The 22,660-nt window shown below is 43.8% G+C and overlaps 1 long non-coding RNA gene across 1 annotated transcript; it reads right to left on the reverse strand.

The window, feature by feature from the left end:
- Positions 1-11,859: 11,859 nt before the first annotated feature.
- Positions 11,860-21,518, reverse strand: LOC132832800 (uncharacterized). The gene is made up of 2 exons (XR_009646986.1): positions 21,361-21,518; positions 11,860-12,154 (listed from the first exon to the last, which is right to left on the reverse strand). It is a non-coding gene; the product is annotated as an uncharacterized LOC132832800 (long non-coding RNA).
- Between the last annotated feature and the right edge of the window lie 1,142 nt (positions 21,519-22,660).

Raw genomic sequence — 22,660 nt, forward strand, 5'->3', positions numbered from 1 at the left:
GATGGTGCTGAGTTGGAAGGTTGGAACTGGGGTAAGGTGAGGGGAGGGGAAATGAGGAAACAGGTGAAGTCCGCATTGATGCCCTGGGGTTGATGTGTTCTTCCTCCAGGCGTTAGGTAATGAGGGAGTGGCAATGGAGATGAAGCCCAGGACCTGCATGTCCTCAGCAGAATGGGAGGAGGAGTTGAAATGTTCAGCCATGGTGCAGTGGGATTGATTGGTGTGTGTGTCCCGGAGATGTTCCCTGAAGCACTCTGTGAGAAAGCGTCCAGTCTCCCCAGGGTAGAGGAGAACGCATTGGGAGTAACGGATACAATAAATTACATGTGTGAAAGTGCAGGTGAAACTTTGATGGATGTAGAAGGCTCCTTTGGGGCCTTGGATGAAGGTGGGGGGGGGGGGTGTGGTTTTGCAATTCCTATGGTGGCAGGGGAAGATGCCAGGAGGGGTGAGTGGATTGATGGAGTCATGGACCTGACCAGGTAGTCGCGGAAGGACTTTGCGGAATGCAGACAGGGGTTGGCAGGGAAGTACATCCCTGGTGGTGGGGTCTGTTTGGAGGTGGCAGAAATGTCAGCGGTTAATGCGATTTATGCAAAGGTTCGTGGGGTGAAAGGTGACAACCAGGGGGTTCTGTCCTTTTGGGATGCATAGATGGGCAGAAGGCGAGTTGCCCTATTCAGCGCTGTTGGCGCTTTATATATTGGTTTGTGTCTTTGGTTTTTGTTGCATGAAGTCTTTGGTAGCTTTGTAGGTTTGTTAACATGTTTTTTTTGTTTGATGGATCTTGCGACACTAAGGCTCAGCGATTTGTAATTTGAGTTCCTCCTCCCTTGAATCTAAATGTTACTGCAGAAGGTTAAAGCTAATGGTTTGATTAAATGGTGTTCTTGGAACATCAAGGGGAGTCACTCACCAATTAAGAGGAAGAAGGTATTTTCGAGTCTTGAAAGGAAAAGGTGGATATCGCTTTATTACAGGGGATACACTTGGGTGATAGGGAGCATTTGAGACTACAGCAGAATGGCTTTGATCAGGTTTACTTTTCATCTTTTAATACCAGAAGTAGGAGAGTGGCCATATTGGTTCGGAGAAATCTCCCAGTTAAGTTACTAGAGTGTGTTAAAGCCACACACAGGAGGTTTGTAATTCTCAAAGCCCTGATAAACAGGGAAGAATATGTTGTTTTAAATGTTTATTGTCCTCCAGCCCATCCCCTCAAATTTCTGGTAGATGCATTCTCTAAATTGATCAGTCCTGAGCCCCGGCATATCATTATAGGGGGAGATTTTAACTGTCTCATGAGTCACACAGTAGACAGGTTGCCCAAAGGGCCCCTGACACCCTCTGTACAAACTAAACAATTAGTGGATGTGTGTGTGGAGTTAAGGTTGGTGGATGTCTGGAGGCGTCTCCACCCTACAGGCAGGGATTTTACATTTTTTTTCATTCATATAGATGTCACACCAGGATTGATTTTTTTTCGGATCCCCATGCAATCTTGAACTTGGTGGCATATTATGCGATTGGTAATATTACCGTCTCCAACAGTGCTCTAGTGTACCTGTTGGTTAAGATTAAGGACTTTACAATGGGTCTGAGACACTAGCGAATGGATCCCTTTATCCTGAAAGATAATAAGTTTTTGGAGTATTTCTTTAGGGAATTTCAGATGTTCCTAGACATCAACTCGAGCTCGGTTAGTAGCCTGTCCGTCTTTGGGAAACTACCAAAGCCTATGCCATGGGGTTAGTTATTTCCTACTCTGCCAGTAGGAAGCGGCAGAAGGGTGAGCAGCAATGTCTCCTCGAAGCACGGTTGAAGGAAGCCAAGAAGGCTTACTCTAACAGGCCCTCATTGGTCAAGCTACAGAGGATTATGGCACTGCAATCTGCATTCGATTCCGTGCTCATGCAGACAGCAATGAAGGAACTTACTTTCGCTAAACACAGGTTTTATTAGCACGGTGACAAACGGGACAAGTACCTGGTGTATCATGCCAGGAAAAGGAGTGCCCCTCAATCCATTACCTTGATTAGGGAAAGGTTTGGAAACCAGACATGTGATTCCAAAAAGATTATTGCGGTATTCCAGAGATTTTACTCTGAGTTATAACATTTTGTGGATTGTGAGGATGGGTGGGCCAAAATGGAGTCCTTTTTCAAGGATTTGGAGTTGCTGGGTGTGACCCCTGAACAAGAGTCTATTTGAAATGCCCCTTTAACAAAGCAAGAGGTCCAGGAGGATGTGAAGCAGCTTCAAAGTGGACAGGTGCCTGGTTCTGATATACTTCGCAGTGAATTTTATAAGGAATTTATAAACATATTGTCAGGCCCGATGCTCAATTTGTTCAATGACTCGTATAGCCACGATCATCTCCCACCATCTCTTAGAGATGCCAATATTTCGCTTATTCTTAAAAAAGGGAAAGTCCCAGAGGATTGTGCTTCTTACAGGTCCATTTCACTCTTAAATGTGGACTTTAAAATCCTCTCTAAGACTCTTGCGTTAAGGCTAGAGATTGTGTTGCCTTCTATTGTTAAAGAAGGGCTTAATATAGGGCCGCAAATCCTCCAATAATGTTAGGAGGCTGCTTAATGTAATTCAAGTGTGTCAACAACAGTCAATACAGGGATTGGTAATTTCTTTAGAGGCAGAGAAGGCATTTGACCAAGTTGAGTGGCCACACCTTTTTTATACTCTGGAGTGGTTTGGCTTGGGCGAAGCCTTGATAAGATGGGCAGTCCTCACCAATGGGATACAATCAAATAATTTTAACATTTTTAGGGGGGACTTTGCCATTGCTTTTTACATTGGTGATTGAAACATTGGCAGAGGTCACTCATACAGATCCCAATGTACCGGCTCCAGAAGTGCAGTCAAAATTACATAAGATTTTGTTGTACATGAATGACATCCTCATTATTTTTGTCAAATCCAGCAGTTTTGGTCCCTCGCCTGATACATGCATCAGAGCATTTGGCGCCTTTTCAGGGTACAAGATTAATCTTGCAAAATCAGAGGCTTTGCCTATGGATGGTCTTACCAAGGTGTTAGGTCTTGAGGGCGAATCTCGATTCCCATTTAAGTGGTCACGGGGGGCTTTATTATTTGGGCATAATCTTTACTCCAGTTCTGGATTGGTTGTTTAAAGCTAGTTTTGTTCAATTATTGACAAAATCAAACAAGACCTTCAAAGATGGGATGTGCTTCTGATCTCATGGTTAAGTCGAGTAGCGCTTATTAAGATGAATATTCTCCCCCGTTTGTTATACCCTGTATAGATGCTCCCCCTGATTTTCAATCAGCAAATACTCAGGAGACTGAACGGCTAGTTCAGCTCTTTTATTTGACATCGTAAGCGGCCCCTTATTAAATTAGCTAAACTGCAATTGCCTCACAGATTGGGGGAAGTGGATCTCCCGGACATTAAAAGCTACCAACTAAACTCGCTTTTATCTTGCATGAGTGATTGGGCTTGTTTCAATATGGTTTTCAATGTGGTTTTCAATATCGTTAGATATCGAAACTTCTCAGGCAGGGTGCCCCCTTACTAGCTTGCTGTCTTTGGACAAAATGAGGACAGTTAAGGAATATTGCCATAACCCAATAGTTATCAATACTGTTAAAGCATGGAGGGCAATTCCACAGAGGGAAGGTAATATTGGCACAACATCTTTTCTTACACCTATAGTGGGTATGTAGGGTTTTCAACCAAGGATGATGGATTCAGGATTCAAACATTGGGCAGCTAGGGGTGTGTTTTGCATGGGTGATTTCTTTCAGGGAGACACAATGATGTCCTTTGGTCAGTTAGCACAGAAATACAAGCTATCTAACAGGATCCACTTTCATTTTTTTCAAGTTAGGGGTTTTATTCAAAGAAAGATGACATTTTTGACTGATCCCTACAAATCCTACATAGAGAGGAGGGTGCTCAGTAGTAAGAGTACACTTTCTGTCAGCACTTTATATCATCAACTGGGGGGGTGCCCCCTCAGATGCATTCGATCGACTCTGCAGGGTGTGGGAGAGAGAGCTAGGCATTGAGGTCACCGCAGAGGCAATGGGAAGATATTTGGGGAAATGCAAGAAAGAAATCAATTTGCAATAGGACCCATGCTTTATAGTTGAAGATTCTCCTTAGGGTCCACTTGGCTGTGGATCGTTTGTCAAAATGTAAACCATGGGTATCTTCAACATGTCCCAAGTGCAAGGTTGGAACGGGCACCTTTACCCATTGTCTCTAGTCCTGTGGTAGGCTTCAAACATATTGGAGCGCAGTGGAGGTTGCAATGGAGGGGACTTTGGGTGCAAGAGTGGAGAAGGACCCGATCTCTTTTCTTCTTGGCCTGCCCAGTGTCTTCTCTGTAGATGTGAATCAGAAAACACATTTCAACATCCTCACTTTCTGCGCAAGAAAGAATACCATGTTAAGTTGGGTGTCCAAAACTCCCACAGACCTGTGAGGTCGATGTAAGATTGTTATGGAGCATATCCCCTTGAACTTTCTCACAAATATGGTACACCACACGACTGAGAATTTCTATCAGACATGGCAGCCCATTTTGGAATACCTGGACACAGATTACTGCCACAGTAATAAGGGTTTTTGTATAGCCATATTGATTGTGCTTTACGAGTCCAATATCTAGAGAGGGGGAACTGTGGAAGTATGAAAATGTGAAAAGTAAAGCTCTCGATATTCCAGAGCATTGTTTTGCTGAGCTGTATTATTATTATTTATTAGTTCATTGTTAGTTATTATTTATTTAGTTAAGTAGTTAGTTGGGGTTTTTTATATACTTTTCTAAATTTATACATTTATATATGAGGGCAGTTTGGGTTTTTGAAACTTTTTTTGGTGTTCTTTCTTTGTGTTGTTTTGAATTGTGTTGTTTTGTATTTGTCGTAATATTAAAAAATCTATTTTTCAATAAAAATAGATTTTAAAATAAAATGAAGGTTTGGCTCAATGGTCATCCAGTTCCCACGGAGGTTGGTACCAGTCTCTGTGGTTGCAGAATCTGGCTTTAACAAGATTCACTTGGGATTCCAACTTTTAAGCTTATGCAAGTCCTCAGCCAGAGGGACAACATACACTTTTGCAAATTAAGGTACAACTTCACTTCTGATCTCCTATAGGAAGCAGTTAGGGCAGTTATGCTGATAGTAGTAAAAGGCTACTGGGTCAGAGTTGGTTGAGAAAAATTCACCTTGATTGCCTCAACATTCTCCAATTGGAAAACGATTGCCTCAGTGAAGTCCCAGTGAAATAGTCAGGAGTTTTTCAAGAAGGGCTTGGGACTATCAAAGAGGTCAAAGCTGTTTTACATGTCAACAAGGAAGCAATTCTGACATTTTGCAAAGCCCACCCAGTGCCATTTCCCTTGCAGGCAAAAGTACAAGTGGAACTCAGGAGGCTAGAGTGAAGGAATCATCAAACCACTGCAGTTTGCAGAATGGGCAGCACTGGTTGTGCCAAGTGTGAAGCCTGACAGCTCGGTTTATGGGTGAAAATTTATCATAGTCACAGATCACAAATCCGTGCTAGGACTACCAAAGGAAGACAAGGCAGTGTCACCTATAGTTTCTGGTAGAATTTAGCATTGGGCCCTTATTCTCAGTGAGTACAAGTTAGAACACCATCCACGAAAGCAAGCAGCTAATGTGGATGCCTTGACCTACCTCCCACTGGCTGATACTCCACCACTGGTGCCTCCCCAAAACAGTCCATTTTGGTTTTAAACTTCCTGGACACCCTCCCAGTCACCGCAGACAACATACAACTGTGGACAACAAACTGCCATTCCTAGATATCACAGTAGAGCGAACAGCCAATGGGGAACTTCAAACCAGAGTCTACAGGAAAACAACACATACGGACCAAATATTGAGCTACAGAAGCAATCACCCCAACATCCACAAATGAAGCTGCATCAGAACATTATTTCAATGAGCCACAATACATTGCAGCACAGATGAACTACGCAGAGCAGAGGAAAATCACCTATACAGCGTATTCAAAAATAATGGGACCCAATGAACACAGTCCATTGATTTCTCAGCAACACTCTCCCCTACATCAAAGACATCTCAGAAATGACTGCCAGACTACTCAGACCACTTGGCATCATGGTGGCCCACAAACCCACCAACACACTAAAACAGCAGCTAAAGAACTTGAAAGACCCTGTACAGACAACAAGCAAAACTAACGTCATTTACAAGATACCGTGCAAGAACTGTAACAAACATTACATTGGACAAACAGGCAGAAAACTAACCACCAGGATACATGAACATCAACTAGCCACAAAATGACATGACCCTCACTAGTATCCTTACATACAGATAAGGAAGAACACCACTTCAACTGGGACAACACATCCATCCTAGGACAAGCCAAACAGAGACACACACAAGAATTCCTCAAAGCATGGCATTCCAACTGGAACTCTATCAATAAACACATTGACTTGGACCCCATTTACCACCCCCTGAGAAAAAGAACAGGAAAGACATCACCATAGGAAATGACATCACCAAACCAAAGAAACCTAAACTTATAAACAGAAAGCAGGAATTATCAGTAGTGCTTGGTCCGGAGGCTCACTGAAGATGTTACCTAGTAGGGTGATGAAATGTCTGAAAATGAACCTTCCAGCTCAGCGAGCAAACCTACACCTCAACCTGAGCTACAAATCTTTTCAAAACTCACAAATACAAAAAGATCATATCCTATCAAAACTTAGCAAGCTGGTGATAATGGGGAATACAGAAGGGCTATCATAACCAGGATTGAAACCTTTTTGGACCTGGCAAGACCAGATCACTGCAAGGGATGGTATATTACTGTGAGACAGCAAGGAAAGGTTGTCCCAGGGAAAGATCGACGCTAGATATTGACTGACTTCTACCAGGGCAACTCGGGGGTTTCCAAGATGAAGATGATGGCAGGAAGCTATGTCTGGTGGCTGCATTAGTGGGACAGTACCCAGAATGCCAACAAGGACAAAAATCACCACCAGCACTACCCTCACATTTGTGGAAAGACCAGTAAACCCTGGACTCAGTTACATGTCAACTATACCAGTCCTTTAATGGCATCAATGTTCTTGGTCATCGTGGACGCACCATTCAAAGTGATTGGCTGTGCATAAAGTTCGTTCAGCAAACTCAGGGATTGAGAAGCTGTGAACATCGTTCACGACGTATGGACTCCCGGAAGTATTAGTCACGGACAATAGGACATCATTTACCAGCGGGAATTTGAATATTCCCTAAAGTCCAATGGCATTCAACAGATAAGGATAGCTCCATACCATCTGTTGTCCAATGGTCTAATGGAAAAGTGGTCCAAACATTGAAACCACAGGCACTTTCATGACATGTATTGCCGACTGAAACTTTGGCACTGTGATCTCAGGCAGTGATATCCGCCATGGAGCTGGGACTGAATTCCAGTAGCTGCGAGGCCCCTTTAAAGGATCACAGTTTTCCATTCATTCAGGTGTCCTGCAGACCCAATAAAATCAGCCTAAATTGCGTCCCCGCTGAAAAACTTCATAGCAAAGTAGGTACTTTTGATTTGAAATCTCTATTGAGTCACCATTTTTATCTCCATCGTCTTTCCTCATGTCACCAATGATTTGCTGATTACTGTATTTTCTGGTTCTCATCCCTTCCACCAATGTGAACAGTTTCTCCATGTATAATCTGTCCAGACCCCTCATTAGTTTCAATAGGTCTATCACATCTGAACCCCTTTCTCCAACAAGAACAGTCGAAATCTCTCCAATCTATCTGGAACTGAAGTATGCTCTCATGAATTTTCTCTGCATCCGATCTAATATCATCACAATCTTTCTAAAGTGTGTCTCACGACTGAATGCAGCTGAGAGCAAACCGGAATTTTACAGACATTTAACATGTTTATTTTCTTTTTGTTCTCTGTAATTCAATGATAAACCTCACAATGGCATTAGCTTTTTCAACTGCCTACCAAATCTGTATGTGATTTTGTCTGCAGTGTTCCCACACAACTGCCTGTAAGCACTGCAAGGTACAGGCATGACAATAAGCACCAGCACACTGTTGTTGGTATTGCCTTCCAGATCCAAAAGTTGTTGCTGCAAACCGATTTTGGAGACTTCACGGCTGAAAAGAAATTTAAAAAGAATGTTGATGGTTTCTGTCATCTTCTGATATAAATCATTTCATACTTACCTACATTAAATTCCATCCACCATTTGGATGCCCATTTCACCAGCCTAGCCATTTCTTTCGAAATTGTGCACTATCTTCCTCATATTCACATATTTCTGGGTTTTGTACTGTGCACAAACTTTGAAATTGGTCCTTGTACACCAAGGTCTACACATCAATTTATATCAGCAAGAGCTAGAATCCTGACATGTAGGCCCAGTACAAATCTTCCTCTAGTGCGAGAAACATCCATTAAGTATGCCTGTTTCCTGTCACTCATATCCACGTTACTACTGTCCCTTTGATTTGGTTACTTGCAGCTTTGCTGTTGTGCAACACTTTACCAAGCGCCTTTTGGACGTCCTTTTTGACCACACCAACAGTATTACCTGCATCAACTCTCTCTGTTACATCACCAAAAGAACCTGATGAAAATAGTCCTTTGACTCTGTGCACTTTTTGATTTCCCCTAATTTTGAGGTGTTGCAATCTGTGCTCAATCACTCATCAAGATCTTTTTAACTAACAAGCATGGGACAGCTACTCACCACATCACAATAACAGTTGACCCTTTCCCACTCTCACTGGAAGGTTCGTTTTTACCCCTTTGGGAACAAAATTTCTATTTTCCTAAACAGCATGGCATTCCAACAGGAACTCTATCAATAAACACATTGACTTGGACCCCATTTACCACCCCCTGATAATTGATAATTGTGTGTGTATAGCACCAGATAATTGTGTGTGTATAGCACCAGATAATTCTTTGATGTCAATTTATAGATGCAATGGATGATATTAATTGTCATCTTCCTTTTGTTCTTGTTTGTTAGAAATTGTTTGTGCTTGGGAAAAAGAGGTGATTGCTGTAGCAGTTCAGTGTGCCTCATGCTGTACAAGAGATTCTAAAAAATGCGGATAGGAATCTCCCTGTTGAAATCTGAAAAGCCAAAAGCACCATGTGTTTGTTTCTCAAACTGTTTTTTTTGTACAATCCCCATAATGTGGAAACAGGCCATTGGGCTCAAGAAGCACACTCCGATTCTCTTAAAGCATCTCACCCAGACTCACCTGCTCCACCCCCAACCCATTCTATCTCTGTAAGTCTGCAATTCCGATGGCTAATCCACCTAACCTGCACATCTTTGGACTGTGGAAGGAAACCGACCACCCAGAGGAAACCCACACAGAAATGGGGAGAATGTGCAAACTCCACATAGACATTCACTTGAGACTGGAATTGAACCCAGGTTCCTGGCGCTGAGGCAGCAGTGTGAACCACTGAGCCACTGTGTTGCACTGTGTTCTGTTAATCACATCTTAAATTTCAACATGATTGTCAAACATGATTTATCTTTAGTAAATTCATGTTGATTCTGTCCAATAATACCATCGTTTTCTAACTGTCGAGTTATCAAGTTCTTGATAATTATAATGTCAGACTAGCAAATCCTCCATTTTCTCTTCCCTCCTTCTCAAATAATGAGGTGATATTTGTGCATTCCAATCTGCAGAAATGGTTCCTAAGTCTGTAGAGTTTTGAAGATGATGATCAATATATTTACTGTCTTTACAACCACTTATTACGAGACTCTGGTGTGTAGATAATCCAATCAGGAGATTTGTCAATTTTTAATCTCTTTAATTTCTCAGTGCTACATTTGTTTCGAAATATTAATTTCTTTCAGGTTTTTTTTACTGACAGTAGGCCTAGTTAGTCTAGCTTTTGTCGAGTATTTCTGAAGGACATGTTTATCTTCCTCCACGAAGATAAACATGAAGTATACATTTAGTTTGTCTATCATCTCCGTGTTCCCACTATAAGCCTTCCTGTCTCTACGAGAAGTGGGCCTATGTTTGCCATTGGTAATCTTCTCATGTTTGCACATGTACAAGAAGCTTTTACAGTCTTCTTTTATGTTTCTCACCAGTTGATTTTCATATTCTATACTCCCTTTCTTTATCAGTTTCTTGGTTCTCCTTTACTTAATTTTGAAAAGATCCCAATCTTCAGTCCTTTGGTAATCCTTTTTATTTTGATATAGTAACATCTCCAATATCTTTTGTTAGTCCCAACTGGACCACTTTTCCTGTTGAGCTTTTCCTGTCTCAAATGAATCTATATTTGTTGTAAACTATATATTAATGCTTCATTAATCATTATTATCATTCCTCCATGCAATTGAGGGTTTCCCCCCAGGTGTTCCAGTTGCCTCCCAAAGTCCAAAGATGTGTAAGTTAGGTGGACTAACCATGGCAAATGCAGGGTTACAGGGGTAGGGTAGGGAGGATAGCTCTAGGTAGAATATTTGTCAGTGGGTCGGTGTGGACTCAATGTGCTGAATGGCCTGCTTCCACACTGTAGGGATTCTGTGATTTGAGTACAAGAGTAGAAAAGTTTTCCGTGAGTATAGTGCTAGAAAAGCACAGCAAGTGAGGCAGCATCCAATGAGCACGAGAATCGATGTTTCAAGCATAAGTGCTTTCCTGGTGAAGGGCTTATGCCCGAAACATCAATTCTCCTGCTCTTCGGATGCTGCCTGACCTGCTGTGCTTTTCTAGTGCTACACTCTCAACTCTGATCTTCAGCATCTGCAGTCCTCACTGTCTCCTAGCGAAGTTTTCCTTCAATTTTATAGGAGCTTGGTGAGACTGCAGCTGGAGTATGGTATAGTTTTAGATTTGGGAGAAGGTGCAGGTGAATCTCCCTGAGCCCATCATAGTTCAACATAATAACGGTGTAGCTTATTCACCTTACACCCTTCCAAGGTTTCTTGTTCTGGGAAAGGTCTTCAATAATTTTCAAAAGCCTTGTTATTTTGGCTGACTCAAATTTCAAGTATTAATTTTTTTTTGTTTATGTGATATAGATATAAAACCTTCAATAAATTAACTTTTCATCTTAACCAAAAGTACCAGATATATTAGCCTGATGTATTCATATTCACTGAAATACTCAGGATCCAATAGTGATAGAGTCCTGTACCACAATATATGCTCAATTTCACTGTGGGATTGGATCCTTTCCCTATCTCTACTTTCTCTAAGCTGGGAAAAATGGTAAAGTCCTTGGTGTCAGGAAAAGCAAAGCTGGTGAAGAAAAGGTGAGTAGACTTCAGGAGTGAGGAACAAAATACAGACAAGGTACTGACCGAGGATACCTAAATCAAAAAAATAACATCCTAAATCCCACTGGCTTCATTCAGAACAGCCACATTCCAGAACAATGACTGACTGTCTGAAAATCTGATGTTCTTCGGTAAAACTGGTCAGCAGCATGCTATAACCTCCCTCTGAGTGTTTGATGGAACACAGTCAAGCTGGAGAAGTTATTTCCAACCCCACATTGAATGTGGAGAGTCATTAATAGACATAGAGTCATACAGCAAAGAGCAGGGTCTTCAGCCCACCATGTCTATGCTGACCAACAAACACCAAACTACATTAATTCCATATAACTGCACTCAGTCCATAGCATACTATACCCTTGCATTTTAAATGCTCATCCAGGTGTTTCTTAAATGTTGCAAGAGTATCTGCCTTCACTCCTCCCTCAGGCAGCGCACTCCATATTTGTACCACCTGTTAAGACGGACCCGAGGGGTCCCGTCTTTGCGTGTTCTTTTGGAAGGAGAGACCCACACTGACAACTTTAGTTTGGCGCAGACTGCCATTTATTCACAGAATCTTAACTGGGAAACGATACAACGAATTGTCAAGCATGCATTCGTTGGAGAAGGCGTTCTGCCCCCTCGTTCGGACTTGGCACAGTTATACTTCGCGCTGCCTGGAGTCCCCGGTTAGATTTTCCTTGTCCGCCTTCCTCATTGGTCCGTTCATCTGCGCGCGACGGGATCCATCTTCCCATTGGCCGCATCGAGGTGCCTGTCCAGCTCCCGCTGTGCTTGACAATGGCACAGACATCCTGGGGCCAGCGGTTCCGATCCTGTAATCAATAGTTCATTGTTTAGAGAATCAACTCTCATCACTATGCGTCTGACAGGCTAGCCGTTTTCCGAGATTTAATCAATAATTCCAGTAAGTAAATTAACAGGTACTTTTATCAACTATGAGTTCCAATAGTATTACCCTCCCTAGCCCTACATTAAACACCCCAGTAGTGTAATCACCCCAACACACCCTCTGGTTGAAAACCTGTTTCCTCAGATCCCTTCCAAATGATTTACCCTCAACCATTAATGATGCCATAGATATGTCTGCCATGGGAAAGAGATTCTCATTACCTACCCTGTCTCTGCCTCTCATAATATGTGTATATCTCAATCAGAATTCTCCCTCAGACTCCTCTGCTCTAAGGAAAACAAACCCAGTTGATTGAGTCTCTGCTCATAACCAGTTATTTCTGGCCAGGCAACATCCCAGTAAATCTCCACAACATCCTTCTGTTGATGTGGTGACCAGAAGTGCACACAATATTCCATCTGTGGCCTAACCAATGTTTTTAAAAGTTGTAACAAGACTTCCTATTCCTATATTCTACACCCTGGCTAATGAGGGCAGGTATCCTGTCCTCATTAGGGGCGGTACGGTGGCACAGTGGTTAGCACTGCTGCCTCACAGCGCCAGGGACCTGGGTTCAATTCCCGCCTCAGGCGACTGACTGTGTGGAGTTTGCACGTTCTCCCCGTGTCTGCGTGGGTTTCCTCCGGGTGCTCCGGTTTCCTCCCACAGTCCAAAGATGTGCGGGTCAGGTTAATTGGCCATGCTAACTTGCCCCTAGTGTTAGGTAAGGGGTATATGTAGGGGTATGGGTGGGTTGCGCTTCGGCGGGTCGGTGTGGACTTGTTGGGCCGAAGGGCCTGTTTCCACACTGGAAGTAATCTAATCTAATCTGTCGGCCTTTGCTGATACCTTGTATGGACATGTACACCAAGGACCGTTTTTTTTCCCTCAGTACTCCATGGGGACCTACCATTCATTGATTGTATCCTTTCCTGATAAGATATTGCAAAATGCATCACCTCATACCTATGAGTATTAAATTCTATCTGCCATAGCTTGACTCATTTTACCAGCTGATCAATATTAGGTAGTATCTTGAGATCATCCCATCATTCCCCTCACTATCACAACACCACTTGTTTTAATGTGATCTACAAACTTACAAATTATACCTTCTACATTCACGTTCAAGTAAATTGTAAATGTTCATGTAAATAACAAACAGCGAAGGTCCCAGCACTGATCCCTGTGGTATATTGCTGTTCCCAGGCTTCCAATCACAAAAACAACCCTTCGCCATCACTCTTTGCCTCCTATATGCAAGCCAATTTTAGATCCAGTTTACCAACTTGGGTTGGATGCCATGGGCTCTCACCTTTTGCACTGGACTGTCATGTGATTCCTGGTCAAAGGACTCATTGGAGTCCATGTGAACCATATCAACCACACTGCGTCCCCCAATATATTTAACCACCTTTTCAAAAAACTCATTCAGTTAGTCAGACAGGTTCTCCCGCCAACAAACCTGTGCTGACCATCTGTGATCAATCCCTGCCTTTCCAAGTTTTGATTAATCCTGTCCTTCAGAATTTTTTTCCAATGATTCCTCGACCACTGAAGTCAGACTGTCTGTTCTTTAATTACTTGGTCTTTCTTTTTGCCCTCTGGAGCAAAGGAACCACATTAACTATCATTCAGCCATCTGGTACTTCACCTGTAGCTAGCTAAGTACTAACTATTTCTGCCAGGGTCCTTTGCATCCCATACCAGCCTGGGATACACTGCATCAGGCCCTGGAGATTTCTTCACCTTTATGTCTGCTAAAATATCTAATCCCTCCTCATTAATCTTTACATGCTCGAGAACTTTACATCCCAAGTGAAATTTCCAACTACACCATCTTTCTCCTTTATGAATACAGATAAGAAATATTTATTTAAAACCTCACCTATGTCCTCAAACACTGACCCTTTGGTCTCTAATAAGCCCCACACTTTTGAGGTAATTCTTTTTCTCTAAACATAGTGATAAAATGCTTTGAGGTTTTTCTTTATAGTATCTGCTAAAGATATTTCATGGTGTGGGATATAGGTAAAGCAGTGTTACTTCTGCAATCATAAATTGCTTATGCAAGGTAAATGAACTCACACCAGTGTATAATTGTTTCAGCCAAGAGCTGAGTTAACAAGAATGAAAACTATGTAAAGGAAATATATAATTGTTTTTGTATTAGCTAAAATGTGCATACAAGAATGAAATGTGCCTGCAAACAATGGTAGATGTTACAGACAAATAGATAGGTGCTGTGAGGGGAGAGGGTTAAGCTAGATATACCTGTACAAACAGTAGTTACAAGCAACTGTTTCCTGCTTCTGTAAAAACAAGAACAAACCACAATCAAGAAGTCATGAGGTCATAAGGTCATAGCAAACAAGGAAGCAGATGGCAGTAAAGGAGGATATACCTAACAATGGACCACAGCAGGATGCAGTCAAACAGCCTTGTGAGGCCATAAATAAGCATCTTGTCACAGACAAGGCCAAATAAGGCAAGAGATAAACAAGAGTAATGGGTGCTGGACTTAGAGAAGTGGGAGATGTAAACAGGGGAGGAGCAATGGGAGGAGGGAAGAGGAATGAATTACATAAATATTGTGTACTAGTTAAACACGGTGTGTGTGTGTGTGTGTGTGACTATTTTGCAAATAGATACCACACCCCTCTTGCAAGAATGTAATAAATGATAGGTCCTTTGGGGTCCTTTCTGGGGAAGGTGGGACCTCTATAAAAAGGATGGGCTACACCTGAACCTGAGGGGCACCAGTGTCCTTGGGGGGAGGTTTGCTAGTGCTCTTTGGGAGGGTTTAAACTAACTCCGCGGGGGCATGGGAACCAGGACTGTAGCTTTAGGGTACAGGACCTTGAGTGTAGGGAGGTTAGGAATAATGCAGCGATCTCTAAGGAGGGTGCCTGTAACCAGAAAGGTGGATTGAAGTGTGTATACTTCAATGCCAGAAGTATAAGGAATAAGGTAGGTGAACTTGCAGCGTGGGTTGGTACCTGGGACTTCGATGTTGTGGCCATTACAGAGACGTGGGTAGAACAGGGACAAGAATGGCTGTTGCACGTTCCAGGGTTCAAATGTTTTAGTAGGATCAGACATGGGGGTAAAAAAGGGGGAGGCGTGGCATTACTTGTCAAAGACAGTATCACAGCAGTGGAATGGACGATGGAAGAGGACTTGCCATCTGAGGTAGTTTGGGCTGAGGTTAGAAATAGGAAAGGTGAGGTCACCCTGTTAGGTGTTTTCTACAGGCCTCCTAATAGTCCTAGAGAAGTAGAGGATAATATTGCGAGGATGATTCAGGAAAAGAGTGAAGGTAGCAGGGTGGTTGTTATGGGGGACTTTAACTTCCCAGATATTGACTGGGAGAGCTATAGCTCGAGTTCATTAGATGGGTCGGTGTTTGTACAATGTGTGCAGGAGGGTTTCCTGACACAATATGTCGACAGGCCAACAAGAGGGGAGGCTATATTGGATTTGGTTCTAGGTAATGAACCAGGCCAGGTGTTAGACTTGGAGGTAGGTGAGCACTTCGGGGACAGTGACCACAACTCGGTGACTTTTACTTTAGTGATGGAGAGGGATAATCGTGCGCCGCAGGGCAAGAGCTATAGCTGGGGGCAGGGAAATTATGATGCAGTGAGGCATGACTTAGGTTGTGTGGATTGGAAAAACAGGCTTCAAGAGAAGAACACTAATGAGATGTGGGGATTGTTCAAGGAGCAGCTACTGCGTGTCCTCGATAGGTATGTACCAGTCAGGCATGGTGTAAAGGGCCTTGTTAGGCAGCCGTGGTTTAGTAAGGAATTGGAGTCCCTTGTGAAAGGGAAGAAGGCGGCATATGTAAAGATGAGGCGTGAAGGTTCAGTAGGGGCGATTGAGAGTTATAAGGTAGCCAGGAAGGAGCTAAAGAGGGAGCTAAGAGAAGCGAGAAGGGGACATGAAAAGTCTTCAGCTGGTAGGATTAGGGAAAACCCAAAGGCTTTCTATAGGTATGTCAAGAATAAAAGGATGACTAGGGTAGGTATCGGTCCAGTCAAGGATAGTAGTGGGAAGTTGTGTGTGGAGGCGGAGGAGATTGGAGAGACATTAAATCAGTACTTTTCATCAGTATTCACTCAGGAACAGGACACTGTTGCTGATGTGAATATGGAATCACAAATAATTAGAATGGATGCCCTGGAAATATGCAGGGAAGAGGTTTTGGGAATATTGGAAAGGATGAATATAGATAAGTCTCCTGGGCCTGATGGCATTTACCCCAGGATCCTATGGGAAGCTAGGGAGGAGATAGCAGAGCCATTGGCCTGGATTTTTATGTCGTCATTGTCAACGGGAATAGTACCAGAGGACTGGAGGATAGCGAATGTGGTCCCATTGTTCAAGAAAGGGAGTAGGGATAGCCCTAGTAACTATAGGCCAGTGAGTCTGACTTCAGTGGTGGGCAAAGTCTTAGAGAGAATGGTAAGGGATAAGATTTATGAACATCTGGGTAGGAATAACGTGATCAGGGATAGCCAGCACGGTTTTGTGAAGGGCAGGTCGTGCCTCACAAACCTTATTGAGTTCTTTGAGAAGGTGACTAAGGAAGTGGATGAGGGTAAAGCAGTAGATGTTGTGTATATGGATTTTAGTAAGGCGTTCGATAAGGTTCCCCATGGTAGGCTAATGCTAAAACTTCGGAGGTATGGCATTGAGGATACATTAGAGGTTTGGATTAGGAATTGGCGGGCTGGAAGGAGACAGAGGGTAGTAGTTGATGGATTATGTTCATCTTGGAGTGCAGTTACTAGCGGTGTACCACAAGGATCTGTTTTGGGACCATTGCTTTTTGTTATCTTTATAAATGATCTAGAGGAAGGACTTGAAAGCTGGGTAAGCAAGTTTGCGGATGACACAAAAGTCGGTGGAGTTGTGGATAGTGAGGAAGGAAGTGGTAGGTTACAGCGGGATATAGATAAGTTGCAGAGCTGGGCGGAAATGTGGCAAATGGAATTCAATGTAGCTAAGTGCGAAGTTGTTCACTTTGGTAGGAATAACAAGATGATGGATTACTGGGCTAATGGTAGGCTACTTGGTAGTGTGGATGAGCAGAGGGATCTTGGTGTCTATGTACACAGATCTCTGAAAGTTGCCACCCAGGTAAATAGTGCTGTGAGGAAGGCATATGGTGTACTGGGCTTTATTGGCAGAGGAATTGAGTTCCGGAGTCCTGAGGTCATGTTGCAGTTGTATAAGACTCTGGTGAGGCCTCATCTGGAGTATTGTGTGCAGTTTTGGTCGCCATACTATAGGAAGGATGTGGAAGCTTTAGAACGAGTGCAGAGGAGGTTTACCAGGATGTTGCCTGGAATGGTAGGAAAATCTTATGAGGAAAGGCTGAGGCACTTGGGGCTGTTCTCATTGGAGAAGAGAAGGTTTAGGGGAGATCTGATAGAAGTGTATAAGATGATTAGGGGTTTAGATAGGGTAGATACTAAGAACCTTTTACCGCTAATGGAGTCAGGTGTTACTAGGGGACATAGCTTTAAATTAAGGGGTGGTTGGTATAGGACAGATGTTAGGGGTAGATTCTTCACACAGCGGGTTGTGAGTTCATGGAATGCCCTGCCCGTATCAGTGGTGAACTCTCCTTCTTTATGGTCATTTAAGCGGGCATTGGATAGGCATTTGGAAGTTATTGGGCTAGTATAGGTTAGGTAGGATTCGGTCGGCGCAACATCGAGGGCCGAAGGGCCTGTACTGCGCTGTATCCTTCTATGTTCTATGTTCTATGATACTAATGCTTCAGATCTTGTCTCGGACTGAAATTATTGAAGTGAGTGAGCTTTGTTTCTCACAATGGCCTCTTTACGTTCCTAATTTCTTTGTAAGCATTCCCCTACACTCTATATTCTGAAGGGCATCTCCTGTTTACAATGTGCTGTACCTGACATGCTTCTTTTTCTTTCCTAACCTTTCGATTCCCTCGACATCCAGAATTTCCTGGGCTTGCTGTTCTTGCCTTTTACTCTTTGAGGAACGCATTGGCCCTGAATTCTCACTGTACTACTGTACACTGGCTTTCCAAAAATAGACTCACCTACAAGTAGCTGCTCCCAGTCAATGTTTGACAGATCCTGTCTAATGATATTAAAATTGGCCTTCCCCCAATTTAGATATTTCACTTCTGCACTGTCCTTCTCACTTTCCACCTGACTTTGTAACATACAATGCAATGGTCTCTATCCCCAAATTACTCACCCACTGAGCCATTGCAGCCACTTGACCAGCTTCATTCCCTAGGATAGGGTCTAACACTGTTCATCTCCAGTAGGATTATCAAAGTGCTGGCACAAAAAAAAATGACCTGGGTGAATTTTTTAAAAATCCACTGCTTATCCCTGAGAAGTTATTGTACCCCAGGCAATATCCAATGTGCCATATCTGTTTGAGAGGGGGGGTAGCCATAACAGTCTCCTGCACAGGGGATGACTACTTGTTTTTCTGGTAGTCACCTAACACTTTCGGCCTGTGTAGGCCGGACTTGTGGTTTTGAGAAACTCACTGAACATTTTATTAACAACATTATCACCCTCATGGATATTCCACAGTGAGTATATCCTCAGCTTCAGCTGCTCCATGCAGGCATTGCAACTGAAGACACTCCTTGCATACATGGTCACCATGGACACTGTAACTTTTCTTGATTTCCCACAGATTGCAGGAGGAACATTCCAAAAGGCCAACTTCTCCTGCTATTGTGATGCTTATTAATGACAAAAAAACTCAGAACCATTACTCAGTGTTATCCACAACTCACCAAATCAGATTTCTCATTGCCTATTTCTTTCCCTATGCCTAAAAAACTATAAACCACAACAAAAAGAACTATACATACTGTCTCCCTCCTGGTACTACTCTCTCGGTCCCTCAGGCTGTTTCCTAAGCAGCCAAAATCCTTGCCCTGCATCAGTCTTTGAATGCTGACATTGCCTCAGGAGTTCTGCTTTTCTGCTGCTACTTGGTTTGGGCCTCATCCCTCAGGTTTTTATTTGGAAGCTCTGCTGTCACTGTTCACCAGGCTCTTGTCTGAGCATTCTTTTTCAAATGTTGAATCCTCACCACCCTCAAGGCAAAAAGAAATTACTTTCAACTCCTCACTAATCTTTCCATCAGTTACTTTAAATCTCTGCTCCCTAGTTATTGATGTCCCTGCTCAGGGAAATAAGATTGAAATACTCCCATCAGTTGCCTCTGCCATTTCCCTCCCTTCCACTCACCCGTCTGAACAAGTGTCCATTAATGCTTCCCCTTGAACTCCCCTTGCCTGAAGTCACATCTTTCTCTGGTTTCTTCTTTCTCTCCCTTTATGCTCTCTCTCAGCTCATCTTGTCCATGTGACCCACCTTCTGTTTCCTCAACTCTATTCTCACGAAACTGCTGATCAGCTAAAATACTCTTCATGGTCCCATATTCTCTGATTTTGTACACAGTTGACTCTCTTAATATATTGTCGTGCTTTTCTGTTATCACCCCTCAGACAAAAATCTTTGGAGTCCTCTGTCCTTGCAAACTAGTACCCCATCTCCAAACTCCCCTTAATCTTCAGTCAAGAACATATTGTCACCTCAAATCCTGGAAAGGGAAGGATCAATTGATTACTATGTGGAAAAGTGAGGAGTTGGGGTGATGCCCTCCACCGCATCTCCTCCACTTCCCGCTCCTCCGCCCTTGAGCCCCGCTCCTCCAACCGCCACCAAGACAGAACCCCACTGGTTCTCACCTACCACCCCACCAACCTGCGCATACAACGTATTATCCGCCGCCATTTCCGCCACCTCCAAACGGACCCCACCACCAAGGATATATTTCCCTCCCCTCCCCTATCAGCGTTCCGCAAGGACCACTCCCTTCGTGACTCCCTTGTCAGATCCACACCCCCCACCAACCCAACCTCCACCCCCGGCACCTTCCCCTGCAACCGCAGGAAATGTAAAACTTGCGCCCACACCTCCACACTCACTTCCCTCCAAGGCCCCAAGGGATCCTTCCATATCCGCCACAAGTTCACCTGTACCTCCACACACATCATCTATTGCATCCGCTGCACCCGATGTGGCCTCCTCTATATTGGTGAGACAGGCCGCTTACTTGCGGAACGCTTCAGAGAACACCTCTGGGCCGCCCGAACCAACCAACCCAATCACCCCGTGGCTCAACACTTTAACTCCCCCTCCCACTCCACCGAGGACATGCAGGTCCTTGGACTCCTCCACCGGCAGAACACAACTACACGACGGCTGGAGGAGGAGCGCCTCATCTTCCGCCTGGGAACCCTCCAACCACAAGGTATGAATTCAGATTTCTCCAGCTTCCTCATTTCCCCTCCCCCCACCTTGTCTCAGTCGGTTCCCTCAACTCAGCACCGCCCTCCTAACCTGCAATCCTCTTCCTGACCTCTCCGCCCCCACCCCACTCCGGCCTATCACCCTCACCTTGACCTCCTTCCACCTATCCCACCTCCATCGCCCCTCCCCCTAGTCCCTCCTCCCTACCTTTTATCTCAGCCGGCTTGGCTCTCTCTCTCTTATTCCTGATGAAGGGCTTATGCTCGAAACGTCGAATTCTCTATTCCTGAGATGCTGCCTAACCTGCTGTGCTTTGACCAGCAACACATTTGCAGCTGTGATCTCCAGCATCTGCAGACCTCATTTTTTACTCAAAAAATGTCACATAAAATAAGGGACAAGAGGGCAGCTGACGCTTCCAGTCAGAGTGATGGATGTCACTCCCTCAAGGGGTCATTCTGTGAGTTTCAGTGCCTTAAAGAACAAGTTATTCCTTGAGAACAGATTCAATCCCGGAGCGCGCGCACGCGCTCTCTCTCTCCTGTACATATGCTGATCCCACCACGCACATCATCCCTGCCTTGAATGCTCTGGGTCTTCCTCTTCTGAGCTGCTGTCAAACACACCCGAGGCTACACATCCCACATTGATGCTGTCAGTTTGAAACTCTCTGAGGATGAAGGATGCTATTCCCACACTAGAAATCTCTGTCAAACATTTATCAGGGGAACCGAGACAGAAGCTGCAATAAGTGAGGTTTTATTCAGACGGGACAGTGACAAGTTTAAATCCCCACCTGATCTGCTGCTCAAAGTCACCTCCACTCCCCCGGTCAGTTTCCCAAGTTTCAGGAAACTCACGTTGCTCCAGAAATATTTGGATTGACTGTGAGAGACGTCAATCAGAGAGCCCACCCACTCTGCCCATTGTCTCCTCTTCCTCTTCCAGAGCTGGTTCACTTCCTATAGGGACTGAAAACCAAGTGAGGAGATGGTGAGTGAAGGAGCAGCTTTTATACAAATTGTATCCCATAATATCCACACCAATCTTCAGGCAGTCTGACTATCCTGTGGGTAATCAGGGGTGGAAATGTCCCTTATGCTGTGTGAGAAGATCCAGCTGAGAGAGCTGTTTCCTCGGTGCTTTGAGCTGAACTGTGTGACTGGAGCTGTGTGTTGGATATTGAGTGTTTATTGGAAGCATTTCCCTCTGATTTCCAGGCTGAGTTTTGTTGATGGCCCTTTCCTGAATATGAGAAGGTGAGGTGTCATTATTTGGGAAGTGCAGCGTCATGAAAGTTATACAGCATGGAAACAGACCCTTAGGTTCAACCAGTCCATGCCGAACATAATTCCAAACTAAACTAGTCCCCCGCCTGCTGTGGCCCATCTCCCTCCAAATCTTTCCAATTCACGTACCTATCCAAATGTCTTTTAAACATTGTAATTTTACCCACATTTACCAATTTTTCAGCAAGTTCATTCCACATATGAACCACCCTTTCTTAAAAAAAAAGTACACCTCATCGTTTTAAATCTATCTCCTCTCACCATAAAAATGTGCCCCCTCAGCTTGAAATCCTCCATCTTGGGGAAAAGACAACTACCGTTAACTTTGTGTATAGCTCTCATTATTTTTATGAACTTCTGTCAGGTTGCCTCTCAATCTCTTATGTTCCAGTGAAAGCCTATCCAGCCTTTCTGTATGTGTCAAACTTTCCATACCCAGTAACATCCTGGTAAATGTCTTCTGAACCCTCCAGCTTAATACTATTTTCTATAACTGGGTGACCAGCACTAGACACAGTATTCCAGATGAGGCCTCACCACAGGATTTTTACTGATTTCCTACTGTTGAGTTCTGTTTGTTTCTGTTGGGAGCTGGTTAGTATCCTGTGGACCATTGATTGATAAACCATTTGCAGAATGGAGGCAACCTTTTCCTGGGTCTTGGTGATCAGCACTGTCTGTGTCTCTCATTGCCCCCCACATCCTCCTCCAATCATACATACCTAGTCACCCTCCACACACACACACAAACACACAAAAAACTTGCCATTTAAGTACAGTGGCATCAAGAGCGAGGAATCCTGTGGT

Source organism: Hemiscyllium ocellatum, chromosome 35 (assembly GCF_020745735.1).
Source record: "Hemiscyllium ocellatum isolate sHemOce1 chromosome 35, sHemOce1.pat.X.cur, whole genome shotgun sequence".
NCBI lineage: Eukaryota > Metazoa > Chordata > Chondrichthyes > Orectolobiformes > Hemiscylliidae > Hemiscyllium > Hemiscyllium ocellatum.